The sequence below is a fragment of the Pelophylax lessonae genome (assembly GCF_965119305.1).
Source record: "Pelophylax lessonae genome assembly, chromosome: 13".
Lineage (NCBI taxonomy): Eukaryota > Metazoa > Chordata > Amphibia > Anura > Ranidae > Pelophylax > Pelophylax lessonae.
Window position 1 is genome coordinate 16,796,845 of NC_138780.1, and position 24,561 is coordinate 16,821,405.

The 24,561-nt window shown below is 40.2% G+C and overlaps 1 protein-coding gene across 2 annotated transcripts in view; it reads right to left on the reverse strand.

Annotated features, from left to right (window-relative positions):
* BCAN (brevican) overlaps positions 1-23,573 on the reverse strand; it is a 74,884-nt gene extending 51,311 nt beyond the window's left edge. Inside the window, exon 1 of one of the 2 annotated variants that reach the window (XM_082275672.1) lies at positions 23,171-23,573. The gene's annotated coding sequence lies outside the window, so the exon portion shown is untranslated. The remainder of the gene's footprint in view (positions 1-23,170) is intronic. The other variant, XM_082275673.1, reaches the window with a different exon arrangement.
* Positions 23,574-24,561: the final 988 nt, after the last annotated feature.

Here is a 24,561-nt window from a genome sequence, read left to right on the forward strand (position 1 = left end):
GAAGTGTGACATTTAAATAAAGTTGTTGAAAAAAAAATGTACACAGTACAATGCGCCTTCATTTCAATAAAGTTGTTGAAAAAAGAAAAAAATGTACACAGTACAATGCACCGCCATTGCACACCAGAGGCTGAGCTCCACCGCCATTGCACCACCATGCTACAACCAATAGAACTTTATGAAGTGTGACATTTCAATAAAGTTGTTGAAAAAAAAATGTACACAGAACAATGCACCTTTAGTTCAATAAAGTTGTTGAAAAAAGAAAAAAATGTATGCAGTACAATGCACCGCCAGCGCACACCAACGGCTGAGCTCCATCGCCATGGCACCACCCTGCTGCAACCAATAGAACTTTATGAAGTGTGACATTTCAATAAAGTTGTTGAACAAAAAATATACATAGTACAATGTACCTTTATTTCAATAAAGTTGTTGAAAAAATAAAAAAATGTACACAGTACAACGCACCGCCATCGCACACCAGCGGCTGAGTTCCATCGCCATTGCACCACCATGCTGCAACCAATAGAACTTCATGAAGTGTGACATTTCAATAAAGTTGTTGAAAAAAAAAATGTACTCAGTACAATGCGCCTTCATTTAAATAAAGTTGTTGAAAAAAGAACAAAAATGTATGCAGTACAATGCACCATCATCGCACACCAGCGGCTGAGCTCCACCGCCATTGCACCCAACAATGAATGATGCAACCAACAATGAATATTCTGGCCGATGAAATGAATGAAAGTGCTTGATGGAGCAGCTTTGGGCGCGTTTTTTGACGCTTGCTTTTCTCTTGCAGGGAGAAAGGCGTTTCGAAGAGCTGGGCAAATGCCCAGTGTGCAAGAGGCCTTAATGGGCATCCGTGTGCGCCTGCTAAAGTTCCCCCACCGCAAGTGGTGTGAACAAGCCCTACTCCATTTACACCATGGAGTTCCTGGATCAAGGGCGGAATGGCTGCAATAATTTAGCCCGCGATCCTGAAGTTCTGGATCAAGGGCGGAATGGCTGCAATAATTCAGCCCGCGATCCTGAATTGACGCAAATCGTGGGACACGCCTGCGATCCCTGTTAATCCAAAGGCACCCCAATCTATTCAATATTCAATATCAAGCTATTTTGCCGCGATTGTAGAATCACGGTAAAATCGCGCAAACGCAATCGCGGGATGCATGTAGCCCAAAAGAAGTTTTTCACGATCTGGAACGCCATGGTGTAAATGGAGCCTTAGATGCCATTAATTCTTAATGGTACCCCCAACACATCTAACAAATGCAGGCAAAGTTTGCGGCCAGCAAAACGCATAGTACTGCAATGATGTGGATTGGTGCGATGCAAAATTTAAAAAAAAAACCCTTTGCAATGCGTTGGGGAGTCCATTGACTGCCCAAAGCACGCTGCTTGTTAACATGCAAAAAAAAAATTGCGTGCTCGGATACCGCCTTATCCGCTTGTGGACCACCCCCACAGACATTCAGGCTTAGTTTCCACTAGTGCGACTCCAAAGTAGCGCGATTTAAAGTGCGGCTTTGAGTGCGACTTTGATCCAAAGTTACACTCTCTGGATCGAAGATGCATCAAAAGTCGCATCAGAGTAGTCCAGGGCACCTTTCCAAAGTTGTTGCGACTTTAACCACTTCTGGACAAGAAGGATTTACCCCCTTAACCAGCTCTGGACCGGAAGATTTTTCCCCTTAATGACCAGGCCATTACTTGCGTTACTTTAACGGACAATTGCGCGGTCGTGCGACACTGTACTCAAATAAAATTGATGTCAACATTTTAGGTCAATTTGTTTTCTGCTACATATTTTTGGTAAAAAAAATCGCAATAAGCGTATTTTGATTGTTTTGCGCGAAAGTTATCTACTAACATTTTATGTAATTTTTATTGTTTTTTTTTTTTTTTGATCACCTGTGCGATTTTTATTTTTTGCGCTATAAACCAAAAAAAAAGCGACAATTCTGAAAAAAAAAAAAAAACAATATTTTTCACTTTTTTCTGCTATATAACATTCTCAAAAAAAAAATGTAAAAATCAAAATTTTTTCATCATTTTAGGCCAATTTGTATTCTGCTACATATTTTTGTTTAAAAAAAAAGTATATATTGATTGGTTTGCGCAAAAGTTATCGCATCTACAAACTAGGGGAAAGATGGCGGCGATCTGCAATTTTTAGCGGGACTGCGACGTTGCTGCGGACAGATCGGACCCCCAACCTGGCATTTCTGACACTTTTGGGGGGATTAGTGACATTACTACAGTAATCAGTGCTAAAAATATGCACTGTCACTGTACTAATGACACTGGCAGGGAAGGGGGTAACACCAGGGGCGATCAAGGGGGTTAAATGTGTCCCTAGGGGGTGCTTTCTAACTGTGTGGGGGGAGGGGCTTTCTGTATGAACACGGAGACCTGTGTTCCTAAATAAGAGGATCCCTGTGTTCATTACTGACAGAACAGCGGTCTGCTGTGTTTACCGCCGTTCTGTCTCCACGGGGAGCGATCACGGCTGGGGGGACCCGCTGATCGGCTTCCCCTGTGGCGAATGGGCGCGAGCCCCCCATGAAGCGATGTACAGGTATGTTGTTTCGCATGACAAAGCCGACCGCGGCGGGCGGTCGCTAAGTTGCGCTGATTTGAACGGGGTGCCGTTGAAATCAATGGGCTGTGACTTGCCATGTGTCCAAAGTTGCATGACAAGTCGCACTAGTGGAGGCGGAGCCTTACATCTGCAGGGCGGGCGCTGCGCGCTGGATCCCATATCTGGAACTCCTGCAGGGCATCATGAAATTTTTTTTTTTTTTTTGTGTAGATGTGAGATGTGAGGTCTTTTTGACCCCAGATCTCACATTAAAGAGGGATGTTTACATTCCAAGGAATAAAAGTGATCAAAAATGAAAAAAAAAAAAAAGTGTAAAAATAAGAAAATAAAAGATAAAATAAATAGGAAAAACTTTTTCAGTGTAGATATGAGGTCTTTTTGACCCCAGATCTCACATTAACCACTTGCCGACTGCGCACAGTATATTTACTGCGGCAGTCAGCCCCTCACAGGCAGAGTGACGTAGGTCTACGTCTCTAGCCTGTGAGGGTCTCAGGAGCGAGCGCACGCCGCCGGAGGCGCGCTCCCGCGCGGTCACGGACCCCCCCCGCGCGTGTGACCGGCGGACCCGATCGTCCGCCGGTCACTCGCGATCGTCGGGGGAGAGGGAGAAAGGCAGGCGGCTAATGTAAACAAGCCGCCTGTCATTCTCCCCTGTGTAGGAATGATGATCATACGGTTCTACTATGTAGAACCGTTGATCACTGTTCATACATCACAAGCCACAGCCAATCACAGTTAGAATCACGCCCCTAGGGACACACATAGCCCCTCCCTCTCAAAAAAAGTTAACCCCTTCACTGCCAGTGTAATTTTACAGTAACAGTGCATATGTATAGCACTGATTACTGTAGAAATGTCACTGGTAACCCAAAAAGTGTCAAAAATGTCAGTCAAGGGTCCGATCTGTCCGCCGCAATGTCGCAGTACCGCAACAAAAATCGCAGATCGCCGCCATTACGCGTTAAAAAAAAAAAATGACAAAAATCTTTCCCTTTGTTAGTAAACGCGATAACTTTTGCGCAAACCAATCAAAATACGCTTTTTGCGATTTTTTTTTACCAAACATATGTAGCATAAAACAAATTGGCCGAAAATGTTAAAAATTTTTGATTTTTACATTTTTTTTGGGGGGAATTTCATATAAAAAAATGTGAAAAATATTGTTATTTTTGCAAAATTGACGCTCTTTTTTTGTTTATAGGGCATGATCAAAAAATCGCACAGGTGATCAAATACCACCAAAAGAAAGCTCTGTTTGTGGGAAAAAAAGGACGCCAAATTCGTTTAGGTACAGCGTCGCACGACCGCGCAATTGTCCGTTAAAGTCACGCAGTGCCGAATCGCAAAATAGACCCTGGTCAGGAAGGGGGTAAAATCTTCCGGGGCTTAAGTGGTTAAAGAGGTCCTGTCCTGCTTATTTCTATTACAGGGGATGTTTACATTCCTGGTAATAGGAATAAAAGAGATCAAATTTTTTTTTTTTTTAAAGGGAGAGTGTAAAAAAATAAAAATAAATAAAAGATAAAATAAATAGGAAAAAAATTAAATAAAAAAAAATAAATAAAATTAAAGCACCCTGTGCCTCCGAGCTTGTGCGCAGAAGCTAACGCATACACAAGCACTCTATGGCCTTGGAGGACCGGAGTGATGTCATACAGATTTAAAGAGCCCATTTTTTGTTCTTTTTCTTTTTTTTTTTTTTTTTCTTTTTTTTTTTAGCCCATTTTTTTCATCTTTTTTTTTTTCTTTTTTAGTTTAGATGTGAGATGTGAGGTCTTTTTGACCCCCCAGATCTCACATTAAGAACGACCTGTCATGCTTTTTTCTATTACAAGGGATGTTTACATTCCTGGTAATAGGAATAAAAGTGATCAAAAAAAATTTTTTTGGGACAGTGTAAAAAAAAATAATAAATAAAATAAAAGATAAAATAAAGAGGAAAAAAAAATTAAAGCACCCTGTCCCTTCCGAGCTTGCGCGCAGAAGCGAACGCATACACAAGCTGGCCCCCACTCCACTCTATGGCCTTGGAGGACCAGAGCAACGTCATACGGATTTAAAGAGCCCATTTTCTTTCATCTTTTTTTTTTTTCTTTTTTCTTTTTTTAGTTTAGATGTGAGATGTGAGGTCTTTTTGACCCCCAGATCTCACATTAAAGATTTGCTAGCGTGCTTATTTCTATTACAAGGGATGTTTACATTTCTAGTAACAGGAATAAAAGTGATCAAATTTTTTTTTTTTTTTTTTAAGAGGACAGTGTAAAAAATAAAAAAATAAAAGATAAAATAAATAGGAAAAAAAAAAAATTAAAGCGCCCTGTCCCTCCGAGCTCGCACGCAGAAGTGAACACATACACAAGATGGCCCTTACTCGACTCTATGACCCTGGAGGACTGGAGCAATATCATACATCGCTTCCAAGCAACGGATTTAAAGAGCCCATTTTTTTTTCATCATGAAAAAAAAATTGACTCTTTTTTTTTTTCTTTTCTTTTTTAGTGTAGATGTGAGATTTGAGGTCTTTTTGACCCCAGATCTCACATTAAGGAGGACCTGTCCTGCTTATTTCTATTACAAAGGATGTATACATTCTTTGTAATAGGAATAAAAAATATTTTTTTTTTTTTAAAACTGTGTAAAAATAAAAAATAATAAATAAAATAAATAAAAAATAAATAAAAATTAAAGCGCCCTGTCCCCAGTAGTTTGTGCGCAGAAGCGGACGCATACGCAAGTCGCGCCCACATATGTAAAAGGTTTTCAAACCAAAATCAAGAAATTAAAAAAAAAAGTGTAAAAATATAGATAAAATAAACAGGAAAAAAAAAATTAAAGCGCCCTGTCCCCAGTAGTTTGTGCGCAGAAGCGGACGCATACGCAAGTCGCGCCCACATATGTAAATGGTGTTAAAACCAAAATCAAGAAATTAAAAAAAAAAAGTGTAAAAATAAAGATAAAATAATCAGGAAAAAAAAAATTAAAGCGCTCCGTCCCCGTTAGCTGGCGTGCAGAAGCGAACGCATACGCAAGTTGCGCCCACATATGTAAACGGTGTTCAAACCACATGTGTGAGGTATCGCCGCGATCATTAGACCTCCTCTGTAACTCTAAACTGGTAGCCTGTAGAAATTTTTAAAGTGTCACCTACGGCGATTTTTTAGTACCAATGTTTGTTGCCATTCCACGAGCGTGCGCAATTTTGAAGCATGACATGTTGGATATCTATTTACTCAGCGTAACATTATCTTTCACATTATAGAAAAAAATTGGGCTAACTTTACTGTTTTCTTATTTTTTAATTCAAAAAATGTCTATTTTTTCCCAAACAAATTGCGTTTGTAAGACCGCTGCGCAAATACAGTGTGATAAAAAATATTATTAGTGTTGGTCTCTCGCGCTAATAAAATTAATTAAGTGCTAATATGTGACAATCTTCTTAGAACTGCTGCAACTTATAATATAAATTTACCAAATTAGCGCAATTAATCAATTTACACCAAGTTGATATACACCAAGTTGCGCAAAATTATGGATAGATGTAAAAAATAGATGTGAAAAATCAGTAAATCATATAAAAAAATTATAGCACAGCTATAGTATTAATTGGGACTTTAATGTTATGTTCACAGTGTGTGAACACTTGTTGTTTACAAGTTAAAATCTGTTTTTTTTTTTTGCTAGAAAAATATAAAATAATTATATATATATATATATATATATATATATATATATATATATATTATATATTTTTCTAGCAAAAAAAAATTATTTTAACAAGTGTCACAACAATATATATATATATATAGTTGTGACACTTGTTGTTTACAAGTTAAAATCTGTTTTTGTTTTGCTAGAAAAATATAAAATAATTATATATGTATATATTTTTTTTTTAGCAGAGACCCTAGAGAATAAAATGGAGATCGTTGCAATATTTTTTTATCACCAAATTAGTGCAATAAATCAAACGATATACACCAAGTTGCGCAAAATTATTGATAGATGTAAAAAATAGATGTGAAAAATCAGTAAATCATATAAAAAAATTAATAATATAGCTGTGCAAGATTTGCATATGAACAAGCTCCAAATAATGAACACACACTGTGACTATAACATAAAAGTCCCAAGCACAGCTATAATATTAAATGGGGCTTTAATGTTATGTTCACAGTGTGTGTTCATTATATGGAGTTTGTTCATATGCAAATCTTGCACAGCTATATTATTCATTTTTTTATATGATTTACTGATTTTTCACATATATTTTTTACATCTATCAATAATTTTGCGCAACTTGGTGTATATTGTTTGATTTATTGCACTAATTTGGTGATAAAAATATATTGCAATGATCTCCATTTTATTCTCTAGGGTCTCTGCTAAAAAAAAAAAAAAAATATATATATATATATATATATACATATATACATATATATATATATATATATATATATACATATATATATATATATATACTGTATATATAAACTGTATAGGGACACAGACAAAAAAATAAAATAAACATAAGAAAAGAAAAAAATAAATAAATAAATATATATACATAGGGACACATATATAGGGACACAGACAAAAAAAATAAAATAAACATAAGAAAAGAAAAAAAAAAAAAATATATATATATATATATATATATATATATATATATATACATATACATATATATATATATATATATATATATATATATATATATATATATACATATATATATATATATATATATATATATATATATACTGTATATATAAACTGTATAGGGACACAGACAAAAAAATAAAATAAACATAAGAAAAGAAAAAAATAAATAAATAAATATATATACATAGGGACACATATATAGGGACACAGACAAAAAAAATAAAATAAACATAAGAAAAGAAAAAAAAAAAAAAATATATATATATATATATATATATATATACATATATATATATATATATATATATATATATATATATATATATATATATATATATATATACATATATATATATATATATATATATATATATATATATATATATATATATACTGTATATATAAACTGTATAGGGACACAGACAAAAAAATAAAATAAACATAAGAAAAGAAAAAAAAAATTAATAAATATATATACATAGGGACACATATATAGGGACACAGACAAAAAAAATAAAATAAACATAAGAAAAGAAAAAAAATATATATATATATATATATATATATAATTATTTTTTATTTTTTTAGAAAAAATAACTGATTTTAACTTGTAAACAACAAGTGTCAGAAATATGCCCAGTCTTTACGTGGTAAAATTAAAAAAAAAAAAAAAAAGTGTTTTCCACTGCGTCGGGAAGCCCGTTGAAATAAATGGGCTGCCCAAATGCTCTGCAGGTGAAAAAAGCGCGCGTTCAGATGCACCTCATGGTGCGAACGAGCCCAAAATGTTTTGGCCAGACATATACTTATTGTTAAATTTAATTGGGCTCCTGATGAGTCATCTAAAACCAAAAATATCTGTTCTAACTGATTTTTTTTTCCCTCCTAGATCTTATTTTTAATCAAACGTCCATCCAGTAATAGACGGTTGCCGAGGCCCGAATGTTCCTTCCGTTACACACTTTCCCACTCACAAGCTGTGGAGTGCCGGCGTTCAGGAACGCCACGTTAAGGATAGAGCTGGTGCCATGGCAACGCAATAAAAAGATGAAGAAAAACACTGCCAAGTCTACTTCAACATCCCGACGCAAGACGGTTAAGATTGGGGAGAGCGGAAACATGTTCATAAAGTGGGTCAATTTACTCATCGGATGGAACTGGAAACACACCCAGGTCTGATCCTTCAAGAGCTCGCCACTCTTCGATGTTCCTTCTCTGTTACAAATATTAAACCTCAAAAATGTCCTTTGCTTTACCACTTCTAATGCAGGGGATAGATGTACTGGAAGCGTTTTTTTTACGAGTCTTTTGTCTAACTAAATTATAAAATCAGAACCAAGACCATATCCTTCTGCTCTGTTCTCCACCATGATTCATGGAAGGGGAGTTTGCTAAGGGAAATTGTTCCATTAGGGATTCTGTCCTCCCTGAGAAGGTAGGTATCTGATTTGATGCACTCGGTTCTCCACAATGATTCATGGAACTCAAGTAGTTGAGGCCACACCCTACGAAAAGGTGAAGGAAGGTGCAGTCATTCTTCTTTCCTGTAGGTGGCACTGTGCCAATGCTACAGGGGAAGGGTAGTTTGTTAAGGGAAATTGCTAGTCCTCTCTGAGAAGGTAGGTATCTGATTTGATGTCCAATTTCCATAAGAGTTCAGGTGGCCATCCTAATGTGAAAGGAGAAGCACAATATTCCCAACACACACTCGGCTCTCCACCATGATTCATGGAAGCCAAAGAGTTGGGGCCACACCCAACAAAAAGGAGTAGGCAGGTGTAGTCATTCTTCTTTCCTATAGGTGGCACTGTGCCGATGCTACCGGGGAAGGGTAGTTGGTTAAGGGAAATTTTTCTGTTAGTCCTCTCTGAAAAGGTAGGTATCTGATTTGATGCCCAATTACCATAAAAGTTTGGGTGGTCATCTTAACGTGAAAGGAGAAGCACAATATTCCCAATGCACACTCGGCTCTCCACCATGATTCATGGAAGCCAAAGAGTCTGGGCCACACCCAACAAAAAGATGTTGGCAGTTTTAGTCTTTCTTCTTTCCTGTAGGTGACGCTGTGCTAATGCTGCAGGGAAAGGGGAGTTTGTTAAGGGAAATTGCTCCTTAGGGACTCTGCTAGTCCTCTCTGAGAAAGTAGTTATCTGATTTGATGCCAAGTTCCTGTGAGAGTTTAGGTGGCCATCAGGGGAGGACTGGGCCAGGGGGAAAGGGGGCAAATGCCCCCCGGGCTGCTCTGATGCCCTTATAAAAGGCCGCACTGCTTCTGCTACAGACATGCCTAAAGTATTCCTGGTGAGAAGGAGTAAAAAGTCTTTGCCGCTGATCTACTGAGTGCGGGATGAAGACAAGGACAGAGCGCAGGCCTTCCTCCCCAACATGGATAGTGTAAACTGTGTCTGAGCAGAGGCTGGTTCCATGCACCACTGGAGACTTTCCTCCCACGTCCAGCCCCAACCAAGCTGTCCCAGCTTACCCCAACCGCCCCCTGCTGGCCAGGTCGGGAACCAGGGTTCAGCCAGTTAGTAGAGAGAGCTTCAACCTGGAATGGGGGTCAGGAGGAGGGCAGGAAGAGGGAGAGCGGGGCCGAGTTGCTGCACCATGGGCCTCTGGTTTGTACTTGCCCCCTGGGCTGAAAGTTGCCAGTCTGCCCCTGGTGGCCATCCTAATGAGAAAGGGGAAGCACAATATTCTCAACGTACACTTGGCTCTCCACCATCCTTCAAGCCAACAGGTTTCGGGGGAAAGGGCCTCCCCTTCTTCAGGGCTGTTGCTGTATGCTAATAGAAGGGGATTATTCCCGGATCATGTGTGTTATTATTATTGAAAAATGTTTAAATCCTCAATGCTAAATGTCCCTTTCATTGCTGCCTCTGCAACTATAGCCGCCACTATGACAGCTCTCCTTACGATATTTTGTTATTAACACACCATGATCCAGGAATCATCCCTTTCTTTTAGCTTGCAGCCACAGCCTTGAAGAAGGGGGAGTCCCTTTCCCCGAAATGCATTGGCTTGATATACTTTGTCACTGCTTTCAATAACTGCCTTTAACCTAACCTTCAAACTCGTATTTCTGTGAACACTGGGCGCTCCTTCCTCCATACTTTTTAAAGCAGCTAGTTCATGACAGAGAGCTAACACTTTATCTGAGCCTTCGTTAAAGAGTAAATTCAAAAAAGTCGTCAGGGACTGTTTAGCAGCCACCAAAGGTTGGGACAAGGGACACTTTGGTCAGAAGTACACTACTATATATAGTGTATGTAGTGCAGGAGTCAGGGCTGGCCCAAGACATTGTGCTGCACGGGTCCAAGAATGAAACACTGCTCCACCTCCTGCCCCGCTCCCCAGCCCCGCCCTGCTCCCCAGCAGTACAACTGCTACTGTACTTCTGGGGAGCGGAGCATGATGCAAGGATGACACTGCATGCCAGAGGGAGGGAGCCTCGGGTCCTCGGGCAGTGCGCCCTTAAAGTTCCGCCCGGGTCCCATGGTAGGGATGGCCCTGGCAGAAGTTTGTAACACACTGGGCGCATTAGTATGTAATGCAAAGAGTGTGGGGGTCCGGAGTACGTACTGCACAGAGTGCAGGGGTCAGGAGTATGTACTGTATGATGGTCAAAGTACATGACGCACAGATTGCAGGGGTCAGGAGTAAATATTGCATAATGTTCAAAGTACATAAAGTTCAGAGGTCAGGAGTACATAACGCATAATGGTAAAAGTATATAACGCGCAAAGTGCAGGGATCAGGAGTACATAATGCATAATGGCCACAGCACAAATCGTGTAGAGTGCAGGGGTCAGGAGTACATAATGCATAATGGTCACAACACATAATGTGCAGAGTGCTGGGGTCAGGAGTACGTAATGCATAAAAGTCAAAGTACATAATGTGCAGAGTCCAGGGGTCAGGAGTACATAATGCATAATGGTCAAAGTAAACAATGCGCAGAGTGCAGAGGTCAGGAGAACGTAATGCATAATGGTCAAAGCACATAACACGCAGACTGCAGGGGTCAGGAGTACATATTGCATATTGGTCAAAGTACATAAGGCACAGAGTGCAGGGGTCAGGAGTACGCAATGCATAATGGTCAAAGTACATAACGTGCAGAGTGCAGGGGTCAGGAGTACATATTGCATAATGGTCAAAGTTCATAAAGTGCAGGGGTCAGGAGTACGTAATGCATAATGGTCAAAGTACATAACGCGCAAAGTGCAGGGATCAGGAGTACGTAATGCATAATGGTCAAAGTACATAACTTGCAGAGTGCAGGGGTCAGGAGTACATATTTCATAATGGTCAAAGTTCATAAAGTGCAGGGGTCAGGAGTACGTAATGCATAATGGTCAAAGTACATAACGCGCAAAGTGCAGGGATCAGGAGTTCGTAATGCATGATGGTCACAGCACATAACGTGCAGAGTGCAGGGGTCAGGAGAACGTAATTCATAATACTCAAAGTACATAACGTGCAGAGTGCAGGGGCCAGGAGTATGTGCTGCACATAGTGCAGGGGCTAGGAACAATGAACAAAATGAATGAGTCAGTGGTGTATAATGTACAGAGTCCAGGGGTCAGGAGTACGTAATGAATAATGGTCAAAGTAAACAATTCGCGCAGAGTGCAGGGGTCGGAAGTACGTAATGCATAATGGTCAAAGTACATAATGCGCAAAGTGCAGGGATCAGGAGTACGTAATGTATAATGGTCACAGCACATAATGTGCAGAGTGCAGTGGTCATGAGTACTTAATGCATAATAATCAAAGTACATAACGTGCAGAGTGCAGGGGCCAGGAGTATGTGCTGCACATAGTGCAGGGGCTAGGAACAATGAACAAAATGAATGAGTCAGTGGTGTATAATGCACAGAGGGCAGGGATCAGGAATGTGTAACACAAGAGTGCAACAGTCAAGGATGCGTAACGCACAGTGTGCAGGAGTCAGGGCTGTGTAAAGCACAGAGTGCAGGGATTAGAAGTACATAATGTACACCATGTAGGAGTCAGGTGTGTGCAATTTACAAATTGCAAGGGCCAAGTGAGTGCAAAATTCCCCCAAAAGCAATATTCTATCCACTTTCCTCTTTTAGGAATATATCGCCCCCCACCCCCCCAACCCCACCACCACCACCACCACCACCGGAAAAAAATCCAAAAATAATTTGCAAGCTCACCCCACAAAGCCCAAACTCCCTCTGCAAGACAAAATTGTCCCCAAAACAAAAATACAGAAATCCCCCCCCCCCCTCACTTCTGCCAGTACAAATGCCCCCCCCCCCCCTCTCAAATTTTCTCTCTCAGCACAAATCTTTGCCTCTCCCTCCAAACCCTGCTTCCCAGCACAATTCTTCTATTCCCCCAACTCTCCTCCGAGTGAAAGTCTTCAGCCTGCCAAAATCTCTCCTTCCATCTTCAATTTCTCCCCAAAATTCTCTCTTCTCAGCATGTCTCCCCCCCCCAAAAAAAAAAAAATCTCACCTCCCAATACAAATCTTGGTTCCATTCCTAGTACTAATCTCATGGAACTCCTCAACTTGTGTCATGTGGCAAGTCATCACCAAGGAGGAGCTTTCCTCAGCTATGAATTCTAGTTTTCTGGCTGCTTCAGTGGTTAGCCGTCATGGCGGCGGGATCTGGAGCATCTGGCAGGAGATGTGGGGCAACTGCCATGGACACCTGGCCCTAGCGACACCCCAGGCTCCAAGACCCAACAGGGGTTCCTCTTTTTGATACTGGCTTTGGGGGTACAAAGGTAAGGTGTATGTGTGCTAGGGATGGCACTTATCGTAACTTTATCAATCTACACAAACACATTCTTAACATGTCATAATTAGTAATGAGCTCAGGCTTGGTCTGAACATGGGTTCAAACCAAAATTAGAAGGGAGCTGTTACACCCACTACCACCCATTGGACTGTGGCTTTGCAGCTGCGCATACACAATGGAGAAGAGATGCTTGTGACATCATTGACCCGTGACTTCAAATTTTATTTAAAGAAATACCCATCATTGAATTCCAGTCCAGTGACTTTGCCTAGGCTGAGATGATGTCTGTTGGGGTTTGGCTCGGCTGCTCGCTTAGGCCGCGCACAAGGAAGCCCGGCACCCACCAACAAATTCACTTGAATGAATATGTATGAGGCTGAGTCCACTTTAGGTGAACCTGTTGCTTCATCCTTCATGGGCACAACACAGATTCACTTTTAGCCTCAAACCAGTCAGGGGAGGACTGGGCCAGGGGGCAGGGGGGAAATTGCCCCCCGGGCCACTCTGATACCCCGTAAAAAGGCTGCACCACTTCTGCCACAGACATGGCTAAAGAATTCCTGGTGAAGAGAAGTAAAACATCCCCACAGTTGACCTACTGAGTGCGGGATGAAGACAAGGACAGAGTGCAGCCTCCCCCCCAGCATGGATGGTGTAAACTGTGTCTAAATGGAGGCCGGTTCCATGCCCCACTGGAGACTCTCCTCCCCCGGCCAGCCCAGTGAGTAGAGAGTACCTGGAGTGGAGCTTCAGCCTGGAATGGGGGTCAGAAGGAGGCCAGGAGGAGGGAGAGTGGGAGGGGGACCGAGTCGCTGCACCGTGGGCCTCTGGTTTGTGCTTGCCCTCTAGGCCGAAAGTTGCCAGTCAGCCCCTGAAACCAGTCATGGCATACCCGTACCAGATACCACACCATGCCAAAAAATATTGTACTGAAAGTACTATCAAACATCAGGATGAAAGCTGGGGGAGACAATGAAGGGAAGTTGGGTGGATGATAAAGACAGAAAGGAGCTTCAAGTACTTGTAGTAGTCCTACAAGGCCCAGTAGAAGAGTCAGTCCATCCAAAACACATACCTCGGGTTTTGGAAGATCCTGGACACCTAAATCACCATTTTTCTGGGACTTATCTATTGGATATTTCAACTTGTGTTATGGAAAATGCAAGAGCTTAAGTGGGAACACCCCAAAATAGATGGAAACATCAAGAACCCCACGATGGACAGCAAAAGAGCCTGGGACTATGGCTGGTGTGCTCACGAAGCTTAACATTTATAAGGGGCCACTACCATTTATAAGGGGACAGGAAACATCACTTTTGCAGTGACTGACCCTTTAAAGTAATCAAAGTGACCCAGATGTAGCTTCACCTGAAACAGGCTGTGAAGGACAATCAAAAACATGCAATTCTAAACTTCAAAAGTGCTCAATACAGATAGCAATTTTCCAACATGTAAGGTAATATCTGTGCATCTAAGAACAACGAATATCTAAGAAAATGGAGCAGATCGTGTACTCTTTGTGCACTATATCTGTCCATTGGCCCAAAAAAATAGAACCTTTGTAGGAATGTGGAGGCACCTAAAGGCGCCCTAAAACATTACTTTCGGAAAGAATTTAGGTCTGTGTATGAGCCATATTGGCTTACAAGTCCATCAATTTGGAAAAGTGTTGGACGATGTACTGCCAGTGTATTGCCTACCCTTTAAATCAGGGGTCTTCAAACTATGGCCCTTCAGTTCTGAACAACTGGAGGGCCATAGTTTGAAGACCCCTGATTTAAAGGGTAGGCAATACACTGGCAGTACATCGTCCAACACTTTTCCAAATTCCTGAACGAACTACAATTCCCATCATGCCTAGTCATGTCTGTGAATGTCAGAGTTTTACCATGCCTCATGGGATGTGTAGTTCCGCAACAGCTGGAGGGCCATAGTTTGAGGATCCCTGCTTTAAATTGTTTTCTATGCTTCCCCTTGAAGGAAATCTGTCATGACAGCAATACAGTATGTAGGCTGAACTGCTGACCTCCTTCTGAAAATGCTCATCCCCTGACTGTTTCCTGATTCAATGCTTTCCTGAGTTTTAGCCTGGTTTGACCAGGATGACAAAAATAGCACCAGAGGACACACGTGTTCTAAGAACTGAAAGAATTTGATAACAATGGATCAACCTGAACCCCAGGCAACCAACATTTTCAGGGCATGTGGGGTCATGTAGTCATGATTACCCAATTGCTACCCATGTATTTTCAAAATGCTCAGTTGCTGCCCATATATGGTCCCAATTGCCTGCTTGTTGACCTTGTATGGTCACCGTTGCCCATATATTTTCAAAATTGCACAGTTGTTGCCCATATATGGCCACAATTACCTGTTTGTTGCCCATGTATGGCCAGAGTTGCCCATATATTGTCAAACTTGCCAAGCTGTTGCCCGTATATGATCACAATTGCCTGTTTGTTGCCCATGTATGGTCACAGTTGCCAATATATTGTCAAAATTGTACAGTTGTTGTCCATAAATGGTCAGAATTGCCTATTTGTTGCCCATGTATGGTCATAGATGCCAATATATTGTCGAAATTGCCCAGTTGTTGCCCATATATGGCCACAATTGCCTGTTTGTTGCCCATGTATGGCCAGAGTTGCCCATATATTGTCAAACTTGCCAAGCTGTTGCCCGTATATGATCACAATTGCCTGTTTGTTGCCCATGTATGGTCACAGTTGCCAATATATTGTCAAAATTGTACAGTTGTTGTCCATAAATGGTCAGAATTGCCTATTTGTTGCCCATGTATGGTCATAGATGCCAATATATTGTCAAAGTTTCCCAGTTGTTGCCGCTATATGGTCACATTTACTTGTTTTTTTGCCCATGTATGGTCAGAGTTGCCCATATATTGTCAAAATTGCCCAGTTGTTGCCCATATATGATCACAATTGCCTGTTTGTTGCCCATGTATGGCCAGAGTTGCCCATATATTGTCAATCTTGCCAAGTTGTTGCCCATTTATGATCAGAATTGCCTATTTGTTGCCCATGTATGGTCATAGATGCCAATATATTGTCAAAATTTCCCAGTTGTTGCCCGTATATGTTCAAGATTACTTGTTTGTTGCCTGGTGAAGTATTTCCCCATGCATATGTTGTGTATCAGCATGTGCAGGGGTTGTTCTTATTGATTGTATTGTTTGTTGCCCATGTATGGTCAGATTTGCTAATATATTGTCAAAATTGCCCAGTTGTTGTCTATATATGGTCCCAACTGCCTGTTGTTGCCCATGGATGCTCACAGTTGTCCATATATTGTCACAATTGCCCAGTTGTTGTCCATATATGGTCACAATTACCTGTTTGTTGCCCATGTATGGTCACAGTTGCCAGTATATTGTCAAAATTGTACAGTTGTTGCCCATATATGGTCAGAATTGCCTATTTGTTGCCTATGTATGGTCATAGTTGCCAATATATTGTCAAAATTGTCTAGTTGTTGCCCATATATGGTTACAGTTGCCTTTTTTGTTGCCTATGTCTTTTCACAATTGCCTACTTAATGCCAATGTACTGTCCCACAAAGCCTGTTTAAATCCTATTTAAAAACTGTGTATGGACCCAGTTGCCCATTTATTGCCCAAGTATGGTCACAGTTGCCTGTTTATTTGTCCATGTAGTGTCAAAATTGCCTGTTTATTGCCCATGAATTGTCTGTTTGTTGCCCACCAATTTTCACAATTGCCAGTGTCTTGCCTTTTTGCTCTTGCATTACCACAGTTCCATGCTATGGTTCCATCTGCCTGAATGTGTGATTAGGTCGGACCTGTTTGTTTTGGGGATCAAAGGTACTTCCTGTAAAGGCCCATCATTATCAAGCTATGCATTCAAAGAAATTATAATTTGGTTTTGCCTCCAACACTGGTCCTGGCATGGCACTATTGAAGAATCTAAGGTTCTTGAGGTTACATATCATCCAAAGTATTTCTTTGTGTCATTGCGCCTTCTGTATATAAAGTAATGGCCACCAATTCAACATATACTGTATATATACTGTATTTTCATGCTATCATACTAAACAATTTGTATTTGTAACACATTCAGTTATTTTTTTTCCTGTTACAGAGATCACAGTACAGCTCCTGAAAATGTTGTCATCTACTTTTCTCTTTTGAAGGATGGCACCATTTTGTTTAGGCATCATACAGAATCATAATTTACTTCCTTAACTAACTTGCTAGATCAGAGATGACACAATCATGTAAATCTTGGTACCTGTGCAGTTGTTGGCTATGTTCACAAATGTCTGACACAAATCAGTCTTTCTTTGGCTTCTAAGCTTGTGACTTGCTCCAAAGTTACATTGTACAGTCTGAGGAATCATTGGAGGAGAGGAGACTGAGGAAATGCTCCCTCCTACCTGCGGCAAACTAATGACATCATCTCAGCCTAAGCAAAATCACAAAACTGTATTTCAGGGGCTCTTTTAATAATAAAAAGTTAGTTGAGCTTTTTCAGAGTAGGAGTAGATCACCAACTTTGGAATCTGTAGGGTGCAAATCAAGGAACTAGCAACTACAGCCTAATCTCATACCTCTAAGAGGAAAAAAAAACTTCACATGCAGTTCAGCCCTTTAAGAGCAACTTTAATGCTATGGATGGATCCACCATCTATTCTCCACTGCTGACCAGGACCACAATATGAAGCTTTGCCACCCTAACCCATCCAAGAACATTATCACCCTCGTACATGTCGCTATGGGCAGTAGATGCACTTGTTGACCTCTATCTACAGATGTCTACAGCATGGGGTCTATGGTCATGTACAAGTGTCCACAGAATAGTGTCTACAGATATGTTCAGGTGTCTACAGCATGGTGTCTATAGTCTATAGAAAGCTTTGCCACCCTAACCCACCCAAGAACATTATCACCCTCGTACTTGTCGCTATGGGCAGTAGATGCACTTGTTGACCTCTATCTACAGATGTCTACAGCATGGGGTCTATGGTTATGTTCAGGTGTCCACAGAATAGTGTCTACAGATATGTTCAGGTGTCTACAGCATGGTGTCTATAGTCTATAGAAAGCTTTGCCACCCTAACCCACCCAAGAACATTATCACCCTCGTACTTGTCGCTATGGGCAGTAGATGCACTTGTTGACCTCTATCTACAGATGTCTACAGCATGGGGTCTATGGTTATGTTCAGGTGTCCACAGAATAGTGTCTACAGAAATGTTCAGTTGTCTACAGCATGGGGTCTATAGTCTATAGAAAGCTTCGCCACTCTAACCCACCCAAGAACATTATCACCCTTGTACTTGTCGCTATGGGCAGTAGATGCACTTGTTGACCTCTTTCTACAGATGTCTACAGCATGGGGTCTATGGTTATGTTCAAGTGTCCACAGAATAGTGTCTACAGATATGTTCAGGTGTCTACAGCATAGTGTCTATAGTCTATAGAAAGCTTTGCCACTCTAACCCACCCAAGAACATTATCACCCTCGTACTTGTCGCTATGGGCAGTAGATGCACTTGTTGACCTCTATCTACAGATGTCTACAGCATGGGGTCTATGGTCATGTACAAGTGTCCACAGAATAGTGTCTACAGATATGTTCAGGTGTCTACAGCATGGTGTCTATAGTCTATAGAAAGCTTTGCCACCCTAACCCACCCAAGAACATTATCACCCTCGTACTTGTCGCTATGGGCAGTAGATGCACTTGTTGACCTCTATCTACAGATGTCTACAGCATGGGGTCTATGGTCATGTACAAGTGTCCACAGAATAGTGTCTACAGAAATGTTCAGGTGTCTACAGCATGGGGTCTATAGTCTATAGAAAGCTTCGCCACTCTAACCCACCCAAGAACATTATCACCCTCGTACTTGTCGCTATGGGCGGTAGATGCACTTGTTGACCTCTATCTACAGATGTCTACAGCATGGGGTCTATGGTTATGTACAAGTGTCCACAGAATAGTGTCTACAGAAATGTTCAGTTGTCTACAGCATGGTGTCTATAGTTATGCTCAACTGTCTACAGAATAGTGTTTATAGATATGTTCAGGTGTCCATGGAATGGTGTCTATGGTTATGAACAGCCAGGTGTCTACAGAATGGTGTCTACCATTATCTCCAGGCGTCTACTGAATGTTTTCTATGATTATCTACAGGGATCTACCGAAAGGTCTAAACAGTTATGTTCAGCTGTCTACAGAATGGTGTTTATGGTTATGTACGGAGGTCTTCTAAATAGTGTATGCAGTTCTGTACTGGTGTCTACAGAATGGTGTCTACAATTATGTATAGAATGGTGTCTAAGGTTATGTAAAGGGGTCTACTGAATAGTATATACAGTTCTGTACAGGTGTCTACAGAATGGTATCTACGGTTATATATTGGTATCTATAGAATGGTGTCTACTGTTATGTACAGGTGTGTACAGAATGGTGTCTACAGTTATGTACAGGTACCTACTTAATAGTGTATACAGGTCTGTACAGATGTCTACAGAATGGTGTCTATAGTTATGTATCGGTATCTATAGAATGGTATCTACCTTTATCCACAGGTATGCTAAATAGTACCTAGGGTTATGTAGAAGGGTCTACAGAATGGTGTCTACGGTTATGTATTGGTATCTATAGAATGGTGTCTACCATTATCCACAGGTATGCTGAATAGTACCTAGGGTTATGTAGAAGGGTCTACAGAATGGTGTCTATGGTTTTCTACTGCTTTCTTCAGATTGGTGTCTACAGCTATGTACAAATGTCTATGGAATGGTGTCTATGGTTATGTATAAGTGTCTACAGAATGGTGTCTACCATTATTTAAAGGTGTCTACTGAATGGTGTCTATGATTATCTACAGAGGTCTACTGTAAGGACTATACAGTTATATATAGGTGTCTACAGAATGGTGTCTACCATTTTCTACAGGTGTCTACTGAATAGTGCCTATGGCTATCTACAAGGGTCTACTGAATATTGTCTACAGTTATTTACAGGGGTCTACTAAATAGTATCTACACTTATCTACAAGGGTCTACTGAATTGTGTCTACTGTTATCTAGAGGGTCTACTGGGTGGATTATATGGCTTTGTACAGGTTTCTACAGAATGGTGATTACAGTTATGTGCAGGTGTCTACTGACTGAATAGTGTCTACGGTTATCTACTAGAGTCTACTGAATAGTGTCTACGGTTATCTACAAGAGTCTACTGAATAGTGTCTACGGTTATCTACAAGAGTCTACTGAATAGTGTCTATGAGTATCTACAAGAGTCTACTGTATAGTGTCTATGGTTATCTACAAGAGTCTACTGAATAGTGTCTATGAGTATCTACAAGAGTCTACTGTATAGTGTCTATGGTTATCTACAAGAGTCTACTGTATAGTGTCTATGGGTATCTATAGGAGTCTACTGAATAGTGTCTATGGGTATCTACAGGAGTCTACTGAATAGTGTCTATGGGTATCTACAAGAGTCTACTGTATAGTGTCTATGGTTATCTACAAGAGTCTACTGAATAGTGTCTATGGGTATCTACAAGAGTCTACTGAATAGTGTCTATGGGTATCTACAAGAGTCTACTGAATAGCGTCTATGGGTATCTACAAGAGTCTACTGTATAGTGTCTATGGGTATCTACAAGAGTCTACTGTATAGTGTCTATGGGTATCTACAAGAGTCTACTGAATAGTGTCTATGGGTATCTACAAGAGTCTACTGAATAGCGTCTATGGGTATCTACAAGAGTCTACTGTATAGGGTCTATGGTTATCTACAAGAGTCTACTGTATAGTGTCTATGGGTATCTACAGGAGTCTACTGAATAGCGTCTATGGGTATCTACAAGAGTCTACTGAATAGCGTCTATGGGTATCTACAGGTGTCTACTGAATAGTGTCTACGGCTATCTATGGGGGTCTACTGAATAGTGTATACGGTTCTGTAAAGGTGTCTACAGAATGTCTACAGTCGCTAAAGGACATTCTTTCAGACAAAACTCAACTTGACTTTCTAAAAATCCTTGGAAATATAATTCTTCCCTCCTTCCTTCTGCCTTCTAGCCAGTAAAAACCAACTGCCAAATCCTGGAGGTCTGTTAGAGCAGAATTCAGTAGACCTAAGTGGAAACTTCTTTGAATAAGAATGAATGAGAAGTTACCTGGCAGATGTTCAAATAAAACAATTTCACCTCTTAGTTTTATAACTTGTTGGGCGTTGACCCCCAGACACTGGAAGGACTTAAAACTTCAAAGGGTTAAAAACACGAGGAGGGTGTGTGCAGTGACCAACTGTGAGATGTTTCAGCAACTCTGAACATGGGAATTCGGCAAACATGTGAGATTTTTTGATTGAAAGAAGATAGATAGATAGATAGATAGATAGATAGATAGATAGATAGATAGATAGATAGATAGATCGATAGATGGATGGATAGATGGATAGCTGGATAGATAGATAGATAGATAGATAGATAGATAGATAGATAGATAGATAGATAGATAGATAGATAGATAGATAGATAGATAGATAGATAGATAGATAGATAGATAGATAGATAATCTATATGGGTAGAAAGATGATCTATATTCTATCATTTTATCTATCTATCTATCTATCTATCTATCTATCTATCTATCTATCTATCTATCTATCTATCTATTTAGATAATATACAGAAATGTAGAAAGACAGGGAAATAGTGAAAAGAGTGGATAGATAGATAGATAGATAGATAGATAGATAGATAGATAGATAGATAGATAGATAGATAGATAGATAGATAGATAATCTAGATGGGTAGACATAGGATCTGTCTGCCTTGCTCTATCTATCTATCTATCTATCTATCTATCTATCTATCTATCTATCTATCTATCTATCTATCTATCTATCTATCTATCTATCTATCTATCCAATATGTATCTATCTATTTAGATAATATACAGAAATTTAAAAATACAGAGATATAGGATACATAGATAATAAAGAGAGAGAATGACAACAGTGAATAGATAGATAGATAGATCTGTCTCACTCTATCTATCTATCTATCTATATATCTATCTATCTATCTATCAATCCATTCTATATGTATCTATCTATTTAGATAATATACAGAAATGGGACAAGAGACATTGGGTAAGACACAGGGAAATAGTGAAAAGAGTGGATGGATAGATAGATAGATAGATAGATAGATAGATAGATAGATAGATAGATAGATAGATAGATGGGTAGAAAAAATGATCTGTCTGCCTTGCTCTATCTATCTATCTATCTATCTATCTATCTATCTATCTATCTATCTATCTATCTATCTGTTTGCCCATCCCATATGTATCTATCTGTTTAGATAATATATAAAAGTTTAGAAAAACAGAGATATAAGATACATAGATGATATAGAGAATGGCAGGAGTGGATAGATAGATAGATAGATAGATAGATAGATAGATAGATAGATAGATAGATAGATAGATAGATAGATATGGGATAGATAGATAGATAGATAGATAGATAGATAGATAGATAGATAGATAGATAGATAGATAATCTAGATGTGTAGAAAAAAGAATCTGTCTGCCTTGCTCTATCTATCTATCTATCTATCTATCTATCTATCTATCTATCTATCTATCTATCTATCTATCTATCTATCTATCTTTTCTTCATCATCTAAGTATCTTATATCTCTGTCTAACTTTCTATGACCTAAATAGATGCATACATATGTGGTACAGGAAAGATAGATAGATAGATAGATAGATAGATAGATAGATAGATAGATAGATAGATAGATAGATAGATAGATAGATAGATAGATAGATAGATATGGGATAGATAGATAGATAGATAGATAGATAGAGAGATAGATAGATAGATAGATAGATAGATATGGGATAGATAGATAGATAGATAGATAGATAGATGATCTGTCTGTCTTGATCTATCTATCTATCTAGAAATGTGAGTGCATGTTCCCCCCCCCCCCCCCCCCATGCATCAGTCAGTGTGTCCCCCCCAGGGAATGCTCCTGCTGGTGTATGGTATTGCATAGATCTGGGGATGTGGGATGACAGTGATGGGAAGGAAATAATTACCTATGCAGTGCAGAATGCAGATGAAGGATGGTGGAACAATCCGTCTGTCTGTCCCCGGTGTCCTGGCTGCGTCCGTCTGTCCTGGTCGGGATGAGGACAGGGAAGGAGAAGTTTAGCGGAGCTCCTCTGCAGACTTCAGTGGATGTTGCAGTAGGGCAATGCAGAGGTGAATTGCAGTTTTCCACAGTATCCCGGATCCTCTGCCAGGATCTAGTGTTACACCGAGAGCTCAGCAGTCTGCTCCTCTCCCTGCCTCCCCCCCCAACCTTCTCCTCTTCTTCTATGTCTGCTCCTTATTTCTTTCTGTCTATCTCTCTCTTTCTATCTCTCTGGTGAACACTTTTCTCCTTTTTTTTGTAATGGGTTCTATGTATAAAAAAACTCAAATCTCATTTCTTTCTTTCTTTCTTTCTTTCTTTCTTTCTTTCTTTCTTTCTTTCTTTCTTTCTTTCTTTCTTTCTTTCTATCTCTCTCTCTTTTTCCTCTCTCTGCTCTCACTCTCTGGTGTCAGCATTACACTGAAGTCTGTACCGGAGGGGACTTAGCAAAGCTTGTGGGGGGGGGGCTCATCCCACAAAGCCGGCCCCTTTTTCTCCCCCCTCCCAGAGATATTTCCCAGAGACGGGGTAACTGGACAGGAGTAGGTTATATAGGGATGACAATACTTAAGGTGGGGGGGGGGGGGTAATGGGATATTGTATGATAAAGGGGGGGGGGTAATAGGATATTGTATAATAAAGGGGAGGGGGGGGGTTATGGGATATTGTATAATAAAGGGTGGGGGGGGGGGGGTAATGGGATATTGTATAATAAAGGGGAGGGGTAATGGGATATTGTATAATAAAGGGGGGGCAATGGGATATTGTATAATAAAGGGGGGGATAATGGGATATTGTATAATAAAGGGGGGGGTAATGGGATATTGTATAATAAAGGGGGGGGGGGTAATGGGATTGTATAATAAAGGGGGGGGTAATGGGATATTGTATAATAAAGGGGAGAGGGGGTTATGGGATATTGTATAATAAAGGGTGGGGGGGGGTAATGGGATATTGTATAATAAAGGGGGGAATAAAGGGGGGGATAATGGGATATTGTATAATAAAGGGGGGGGGGGGTAATGGGATTGTATAATAAAGGGGGGGGTAATGGGATATTGTATAATAAAGGGGAGAGGGGGTTATGGGATATTGTATAATAAAGGGTGGGGGGGTAATGGGATATTGTATAATAAAGGGGGGGATAATGGGATATTGTATAATAAAGGGGGGGGGGTAATGGGATATTGTATAATAAAGGGGGGAATAAAGGGGGGGATAATGGGATATTGTATAATAAGGGGGGGGGGGTAATGGGATATTGTATAATAAAGGGGGGGTAATGGGATATTG